At 46.2% G+C, this 9303-nt stretch overlaps 1 long non-coding RNA gene across 1 annotated transcript; it reads left to right on the top strand.

Moving 5' to 3' along the window:
* The first annotated feature begins 493 nt into the window (after positions 1-493).
* On the top strand, positions 494-1204 carry LOC112878626. The gene is made up of 3 exons (XR_003225815.1): positions 494-595; positions 681-773; positions 1139-1204. It is a non-coding gene; the product is annotated as an uncharacterized LOC112878626 (long non-coding RNA).
* Positions 1205-9303: the final 8099 nt, after the last annotated feature.

Below are 9303 nucleotides of genomic sequence, written 5' to 3'. Positions count from 1 at the left end.
ATAACCCATTTTGCATGTTATTTGCCAATGCAGCGCCCCGAAAGGAAGTCCGCAAGAAAACCATAGGGCTTGGCTTAGAGAAGATGATAAAGAGAGGAAACAAGCTGCCTATCCAAGTGGCTGAAGGGAAGAAAAGACCTGATGTCCCACTTCAAGCAGCGAAGCTGGCATCAGAAACTGGTGTAGCTCTTAGAGACAAGCTGCCTATCTACACATCTTGGAAGCTTTATGAAAAAGATGGGGGGCCAGTAGAAGTACAAAAAGTGCTTGATAAAGTGGCGGTGAGACACCTAATTCACTTCAACTACTTTCTTTCATTACTAGCTCTACTCCCATGTAAGAAATTTTGTCAAATAAATGATTTGTGTGACTGCAGAATAGGTTGGATGTGGATGTTAAGAATGATGGACCAAGCAAATCTGCATGCACTGATATCATTAAGAAGGGAGTAAAGCAGCAGAGGTATCACCTAAAAAGGAAGTACTTCGATGAGTCCCTCACAATGGAATAGCTGTTGGCCAAAGAACCTCCACCTAAAATGAAGACAGAGGAGTGGATCGAGCTCGTAAAGTACTGGTGTGACCCAAAGAATCAGGTCCATGGCCTGCATCACTGCTTTTGTTAACATGCAATCAAACTATGCCTGTCAATTAGAAGTTTGTATTGCATTTGTGGTGCAGGAGAAATCTGCGAAGAATAAAGTAAACCGATCCAAGGTGCAGCTTCACCAAAAAACTGGTTCTAGGTCCTACATAGCCTATCGATACAGCCTGGTAATACTATTGCTTTCACTTTGCACTTCTGGGGTGCTTTTCGGTTGTATGTTCAACATCTTTAAGCTCCTGTTATGTTGCAAAGGAAAATGTAGTTCATGGCTATTTGTAGTGTTTTTCCTCTATTGAATAGCTATTTGTAGTGTTTTTCCTTTTGGAATTTATTTGCACAGGGAAACTGAGAAAGATGGATGAAAAGGGCAAGGCTCTTTCTGATACTAAACATTTTGCTTCTTGTACTGTATGTGATTATTTTGTTCTGTATGCACACTGATTGCCTGGTTTTTGGCTGGATCCTTTTGTTACTATGCAATGCAAACTGAGATGTGTGCTTCAAAGTCATCCAAGGCTTTTACATGCTGCAGAGGCCTAAGTACAACAACAGCGATCCAGATGCTGTAGAGTTCTTTGGGGAATGTATGAAAAGTTCCAAAAATGGTCACACTCCTCTTGCCAATGAAATATATGTAAGTTCCAAAATGATTTGATACATCTATTGTACTCAAGTACGTGCCTGGCCTTGTTATTAACTGCATTCTCTTTATGTAGGAACGGATGGTGGCAGAGAAGGATAGAGAGCCAGAAGAAGGAGAAGAAAAAAAATCTCCCACCAAGATTGTTGATGAAACTCTTAGCGAGATCAGCCGCTCATCCACATTTCTTCCTAACATTGGTGCCCCTCGACCATCAAAGAATGCTCAGTCCTCATCGACAGCAGCACAAGCACGCATCCGAGCTGAGTTTGAGGCAACCCTCCAAGCTGAAAGAGAGGAAGCTGCTAGGAAGCGGGAAGAGTTGCAGGCACAACTTCAAGCTCAGCAGGACGCACTTGAAGAAAACCAAAATTTGCTGCGGCAGACCCAAGAGGAAGTAAGGGGGATGACTAGCAGGTTTGAGGAGACTAATGCGCTGCTGCGAGCTGTCTTGAGACTTCAGAAAGATTGAGGTATGACTGCAGTTTCTGAGGATGAGGCCTTTGTCTAAGCTTTTGCTACATTGCTTTAACTTAGTCTGTGCTTCGAACTTTGTGGTTGGAACATGTGTGGTTGAACCTGGAACTATGTGGTTGAACAAGTATGCTGCAAGTTTGTGGTTGGAACATGTGTATCCATGATGGCTTCAGTGAATTGTGTTGACCTGTGAATTCTGAATGATTTGAGAATTGTGGTGTCAATCCTGTGGATGATGGCTGATATATGTGTATTAATTATGCTTTTGTATGCTGTGATAAAAGACCAGTGGGGCGACGCCATCATGAATGGAATGCCAATTTGTGACGCCACAGACTCGTCTGCAAATGTGTGTAAATAGCATACGAACCAGTACAAAACATGACAAAATATAAGTGTCACATAATCTACAAAAACTATACATGACGACACTGCGATGTCACAAAAAACCATCGAAACTTGTTCTTCGTCTTAGCATTTGTGACGACTCGTACATAATGTGATGCGTTGACTAGCTAATATATGACAGAAGTACTCATCATAAAAGGAAACAATATGTGATGCTACAAACCCTCCATCACAAAAGATACAGACATTTTGTGACCGTGGACCATAAAACCGTCACGAGGTACTTTATGTGACGGTCGTTTTGTGACGACACTGTGATGCGGGGATTTTGGTCATAACTTACTTTTTGTGACCAATTGCGTACTTTACATGACAGATTCGGTTTGTCATAAAAGCTAAGATTTCTTGTAGTGGTAAGGCGGTTCGATTAATCCCCTTGGCGAGGGCTGGGATGGCCGGAGGGATGGGTTCCCATGGTGACCCGGGATGGCGGCGAAGGGGGAGCTCGTCGGCAAGGTGGATGCAGTGCTTAAGGGTGGCACTGGAGGGGCTGGTGAGCTTCACGGGATCACGGCGAAGCTACTGAGGGGGCTATTGTGGTCTGAGAAGGAGCGGGGCGAGCTGACGACGGCACGGTGGTCGACGGCAGAAGGTGAGCGCGGCGATGATCGAGTGGAGATGAAGTCGAGAAAGCCAAACAACGGCCGTGCGAGTAGATATAAGTAGTCGAAGCGGGCTCCTAGTCATGCTGTGGGACTAAGAAGAGGCACGGCGCGCGGTAGCTACTGCTGGTGCTCGGCGGCGCATCATGGCGGCCGGGGGGAGCTCGGGCAGAGGCGGGGCGGCGTGACACGTGCGGAAGGGAACCAGAAGAGGGGAGCTACGGCGGCAGCTGGCTTGGAGACGACGCGTGGATGCTACCCGAGTAGACAATGGCACTGGCAGAGCTGCAGCGGCGGTGAACGGCGGCGGCGACGGCAAGCAGCTGCTGGCGGCTCGGGCGGTGACGCGGCGCGCTCAGGGAAGGCTAGCAGGAGGAGCTAAGGCGGTGGGCAAGCTCGGAGGCGACGCGTGGAGCGGCGCTGGAGTAGGAGATAGCCTCGGGAGGCACGGCATGAGGGCCTGCGGCGGCGCTGTCGGGCGGCAGAGAAGGAGGCAGAGGAGGAAGAAGAAGGGGGGCACCAAGGGCTAATTTGCAGTTTCCAAAAATTCCAGGGACCTCATAGTAAACTAACATTTCCCACTAATCTAAAGTTCAAATGAGAAAATGGTCAAAATAAAAATTGTTGATCTTTTCAAACCCTATAACTTTTATTTAGGGTTCCCATTCAAAAACTCAAAGGATAGAGATTTATTTACAAACTTTGGACTCAATTCAAACTTTTCAAAGTTTTTGTCCTTAGTTAAATAAATTCCATATACTTTTGGACTGAATTGCAAGTTTAGGTAATGTAATGATGACTAACACTTTTACACTTTGAACCCTAGTCAAAATTGGAAGTACATGTGTAATTCAAATATTTTGCATAAAAGGACTCCAACTTTTGAAAAATTACACATAAGTCCTTATATTCACTCATTCACACAATTGCACTCAATTCAATACACACATTACACATTCCTTCCTAGTGTTTTAAAATTTTGACACCTAGGGTGTCACACACCTGTACTCCTCTGTAAGCTGAGAAATTGCCAACTTTGAATCCCCAAAAATTTCCACTGCTTCAGCTCCGGCCTCAAGAAGCAACTCCATACCCTTACGTACCACTTCATATTCTGCCAGATTGTTGGTGCAAGCGGTAGGTAATCTGATTGAAAAAGAATATGTTAGCCCCCTGAGGCGACACAAGCAGGATACCTATGCCACATCCATCTCCACATGCCAATCCGTCAAAGTACATGGCCCATGCGCGCACGGAGAGTGCTGCTATGTCAGTATTGATCCTTTCTTCAATGAGATCCGCCAGCGCTTGCCCTTTGACTGCCTTCATGGGTTGGTATTGGATATCGAACTCTGACAATTTTAACATCCACTTTCCGAGTCGGCCTTTCAACACAGGAGCCGATAGCATGTGCTTGATAACATCCAATTTGCAGATGACAATCGTGTCAGCTGATAGCAAGATATGATGAAGCTTTGTGCATGTAAAGAACAAATAAAGCCATAACTTTTCAATGTCAGGGTATCTTGTCTCCGCATCTATCATTCTTCTGCTGAGGTAGAACACAACCCTTTCCTTGCTGTCATGCTCTTGTATCACTACTGAAGCGATGGAGGTATCGCCTACTGATAAGTAAACGTAGAATGGCTTATCCTATTGGGGTGGAACTAACACGGGTGGTTTTGACAGATATTCCTTGATCTCTTCAAATGCCCGTTGTTGCTCTGCCCCCCAACGAAACTCATCATTGGCTTTAATCTTCACCAACTCAATAAAAGGCTCAATCTGCCCGGAGAGATTGGAAATAAACCTTCTGACAAAGTTGATTTTGCCAATGAGCTGCTGAAGCTCCTTCTTTGTAGTAGGTGGCACCATAGTTTTTACAGCTTCTTGACTCTTTAGGCCGATCTCGATTCCTCTTTCATGAACCAAGAAACCTAGGAACTGACAGGCCGAGACGCCGAAAGCGCACTTCTTCGGATTCATCCTAAGCCTAAACCTTCTGGTTTGTTCTAGAACTTGCCGTAGGTCTCCCAAGTTTCTTTCAACCAATGCAGATTTCACCACGATGTTGTCAATATATATCTCCACCAACTTGCCCATCAGATCGTGAAAGATGTAGCTCATGGCACGTTGATACGTAGCGCCGGCATTCTTCAACCCGAAGGTCATGACCACATACTCAAACAATCCTACTGCCCCGGGCACTCTGAACGCAGTCTTGTTTATATCCTCCGAAGCCATGAAAATCTGGTTATAGCCGGCATTGCCATCCATGAAACTCAAAATCTTGTGACCAGCAGCTGCGTTGATCAATGTCTCCGCGACAGGCATCGGGTATTCGTCCTTCGGAGTAGCTCTGTTGAGGTCTCTGAAGGCCACGCAGACTCGCCATCGGCCATCTTTCTTTTGCACACGTACGACACTTGAAATCAACTCGGCATACCTGCACGGCCTGATGAATCCTGCTTCTAGCATTTTCTCCACCTCTTTCTTGACTTCTGCTAGAACTTCAGCCTTCATTTGTCGCACTCGCTGCTGAAACGACCGAAATCCCTTCTTGCATCCTATCACTTTTAAATACAACTCCATACTGCATTTTAATACTGTATGCCTATAAGGATTTCCTAGCCACTTTTATCCTTTATATAAATACCTTGGGTTGCATTTTTGTTAGTTGTGCTAGGTGCTGCGCTCTCACATATTATGGTCCTTTTTCATTAAATTTGATTAATGGTATATGCAACTTGATCCTGAGAGTGGCCCTCTGTGCTGTGTGCTTGAGCGGCTCACGTCTATTAAAATATGTTTTTGTTAGAAACATGGTTTAGGGGGCCAGCGCGGTGCTTAGTGCTTGGTTGGCTACTCTCCATAAGGACCGGTTCATAGAGCGACAACCTGGGACAACCGCGCAACCACAAGACTGGAATGGGACGGTCTTGACTTACTAATTAGGTCATTTTGGTTTGGGAGTAACTTACCTGCGGGGCAAGAGGGGTGGTAAGCTTCAATGGTCCCTACTCCTCCGGCTTGGTCTGTGCTGTGTGTCTTGTACCCCCGTGAGGTGGGCCCCATCGTCGCTGATCCAGAAATCTTAGCGGTTACACCTTACTAACGTGATCCTTTGTAAAGGTCTCGTAGTGTGCTTGCTAGCCATCTCACCTAAGGAAGTGTGATGAACAACTAGCGTAGCTCACGACTTGTGGGTAAAGTTGTGCAACCTCTCGAGAGTGTAAAACTGATATATCAGCTGTGCTCATAGTCATGAGCGGCCCAGATCCTCCGTCTGATTAGTGGGAATCTACCTTGGGTGGTTTTTTTGGTTCTCAGTAGATTCATGCTTAATCTTGATTAATTATTATGTAACTTGGGTATGGTAATTCATCCACTTGTAGTAATTAGCTTTAATAAAATTTACCAAGATTAAAAGCTAATGCAGTTGAGTCAGCTAACCCTAGAGCCTCATAATTCGTGTTATACTTGTTGAGTACAAGTTGTGTACTCACCCTTGCCTTCTCTACTCTTCTGTTCTCTCTGGGACATCTTCGACTGCTGCTCAGTACCAGGCGACGTGGAGAACTACATCAGCGGACTCGACGATTTCTAGGCGTTGTCTCCCAGCCGACGTCCCTGTGGCACCCTGCTTTTCATGTATTTATTTTACGCTTCCGCATTCCTTGAATTGATTCTTGTTTCAGTTGTAATAAAGATATTCATTTATAATTTATACGCATTTATTTCGAGATATGTGTTGTGATATCTTGATGATTCTGTTGTATATATGCGTGACTTGATCCTGGCGCATATATGATTGCTCGATTTATGCTCTTATAAATCGGGTGTGACAGGAAGGCTCAGAGCGAGCTGCCCACGGTAAGCCGAGGGCGGCGGCGAAGCTCGTGCTGGCCGGAGCTGTGGAAGAAGGGACTTGGAAGCGGAAGGGCAAAATTGGATGGGCTGTAGAGCATCAGTGGATCATTGCGATGCTGGGGAAATACTGGATCGAGGTTCAGAGGGAGCAGGAGCGGCTGGCGACAGTGGGCAGTAGGGGCGGCGGAGGTCCGGTGAGGGATCAAGCTCGGGAGAGAGAAAATGCTACGGCCTAGGGTGCTCGGGGTAGTAAAGCAAGTCGCAAAGTAACAATTGAGCATGCCTTGAGGCCAGGAGGGCATTACACGGGTAAGCAGGAGCTGGCGATGGTGGTGAGGTGCGTAGCGGCCGGTGGGCGGCTCGGGAGGCCGTGGCACGCGCACGAAAGGGCAGCAGGAAAGAAGAGCAGGGCCGGGGCACGGGGAGGACGACGCGTGGGGTTCACTCCAGCAGGAGGTGGCGCGGCGGCGGTGGCAGAGCGGCGGCCAGGGGCGAAGGACTGCCGGCGGCAGGAGAGCAGAGCAGGGGAACACGTGCACGAGGAAGAAGAAGAGAGGGAGGAGGTCCGGGGGACTTGTTTGGAATTTTCAAGGATTGCAGGGACCTCTCGGTAAAGAAAGATTTCCCGCTGATCAGGGTCTGATGAGGAAATGCCCAAAATGAAAGTTGTAGAGTTGTTCAAGCTCTACAATATTGCTTTAAGGTTCAAGGGCAAAAACTCAAAGTTTATAGCTTTGCATGTTTAAATTTTGAACAAAAGTAGAATTTGAATTCTTTTGTCCTTACCAAAGTGGATTTGATGAAATTTTAGATACATTTGCAAATTTTCATGGGATGTCATGATGACTTGTATTCTTACATGTTAGCCCTCAAGTAAACATGAAAGTTACTTTTACACTTCAACCATTTTACATAAAAGGCCCTATGATTTTTGTTTTATTTACACTTAGGTCCCTGTTCTTACTTAAAGGCTTATTTTCCTTAGAATTTAACCTATCTTTTACACTTTCTTTCCTATGGTCATATAAATTTGACACCTATTATTATATTTCTCCTAGGTATTAATGCTATCTTCCATTTCACCCAATTAACACTCAAGGACCTATATTTTATAGAAATTACAATTATACTCCTAGTCTTTTGTACTACTCACATATACCATAGCAAGCATACATATTTCACACTAAAACCTAATGTCTATGGTTCTAATTACCTGAATGTTACAGATGCGGTGCACTAGGGAACCAATGGAGGGGTCGTAGAGCTTCACGGTGTTGAGAGGAGTCTAGCTGAGGGGTTGTCGGGGTGAGGAAGGGTTTGGAGTGGGCTGCCCACGGCGAGCAGGAGACGGCGGCGAAACTCGTGCTGGCCGGTGCTGTGGAAGACGAGGCTCGGATGCGGGAGGATGAAATTGAACGGGCTGGAGAGCATCAGTGGGCCACGGCGGTGCTCTGGTAGCACAGGATCGAGGCTCGGAGGCGATGTAGGCGGCTGTTGACGGTGGCCAGAAGTGGCGGCGGGGTTCCGGTGAGAGGCTGAGCTCGGGAGAGAAGAATGCGGTGGAAAAGAAGCGCGGCAACAAGTAAAAAAGATCACAGAGCAGTCGCCGGGCGTGTATTAGGGCCCAGAGTGGTGTGGTGTGTGCAAGCAGGAGCTGGCAACGGCGACGAGGGGCGTGGCGGCCGGCGGTGGCTCAGAAATTCGTGGCGCGCACGGGGTAGGGCAGCAGGGGAGGGGAACAGGGCCTGGGTAGGGGAGGGGCGACGCGTGGGAGCTGTCCAAGCAGGAGGTGGAGCGGCGGTGGTAGCACAACAGCGGCAGCGCGGTGCTCTGCACCGGTGGCAGGGGGGAAAGAGAGCAGAGCAGCACGTGCCCGAGGAAGAAGAAGAGAGGGGAGGGGTCTGGGGGTGCCTGTTTGGAAATTTCAAGAATCTCAAGGACCTCTTGGTAAAGCAAGATTTCCCACTGACCTAGAGGTTTAATGAGAAAATGCCCAAAATGAAAGTTGGAGAGTTTTTCAAACTCTACAATATTGTTTTAGGGCTCAAGTTTAAAAACCCAAAGCTTATAGCTTTACATGTTAAATTTTGAATAAAGCTTGTATTTGAATTACTTTTGTCCTTACTAGGGTAGATTTCATGAAATTTTGGACACATTTTTCCTTGGTTTTGATGCTATCTCCCATTCTTACTCAATTATCACTAAAGGGACTATATTTTATAGAATTACAATTATACCCTTATTCCTTTGTACTACACACATACACCATAGCAAGCATACACTTTTCACACTAAAATCTAGTGTCTAATTTCTAATTACCTGAATGTCACAACCGTTCCCCCTAAAAAGAATCTCGTCCCGAGATTCCGAAGCAGAATAGAATTGGATGATTAGATTTGGGAATTGGTTGGAAGGAAGGTTGGGAAATTTTGGTGAAGATAGGATTCTGTTTCCCAAGTTGCTTCTCCTTCGGTGTGATGATCCCATAAGATCTTATACATCTTAATCTTTTTCCTTCTAGTGACTCTTTCTTTGGTATCCAAGATTTGGATAGGGTGTTCGGTATAAGTTAGGTCTGGTTCAATCTCAATGGCACGGGTTTCAATGATTTCTGTAGGTACTTTGATACATTTCTTGAGTTGAGAGATATGGAAGACATCATGAATGGCAGCCAATTGAGATGGAAGACGGATTCTATAA

Source organism: Panicum hallii, unplaced genomic scaffold (assembly GCF_002211085.1).
Source record: "Panicum hallii strain FIL2 unplaced genomic scaffold, PHallii_v3.1 scaffold_160, whole genome shotgun sequence".
In the NCBI taxonomy this organism is placed as follows: domain Eukaryota; kingdom Viridiplantae; phylum Streptophyta; class Magnoliopsida; order Poales; family Poaceae; genus Panicum; species Panicum hallii.
Note: the sequence above shows the minus strand (reverse complement) of the source record. Positions and strands in the feature narration are given on the sequence as shown.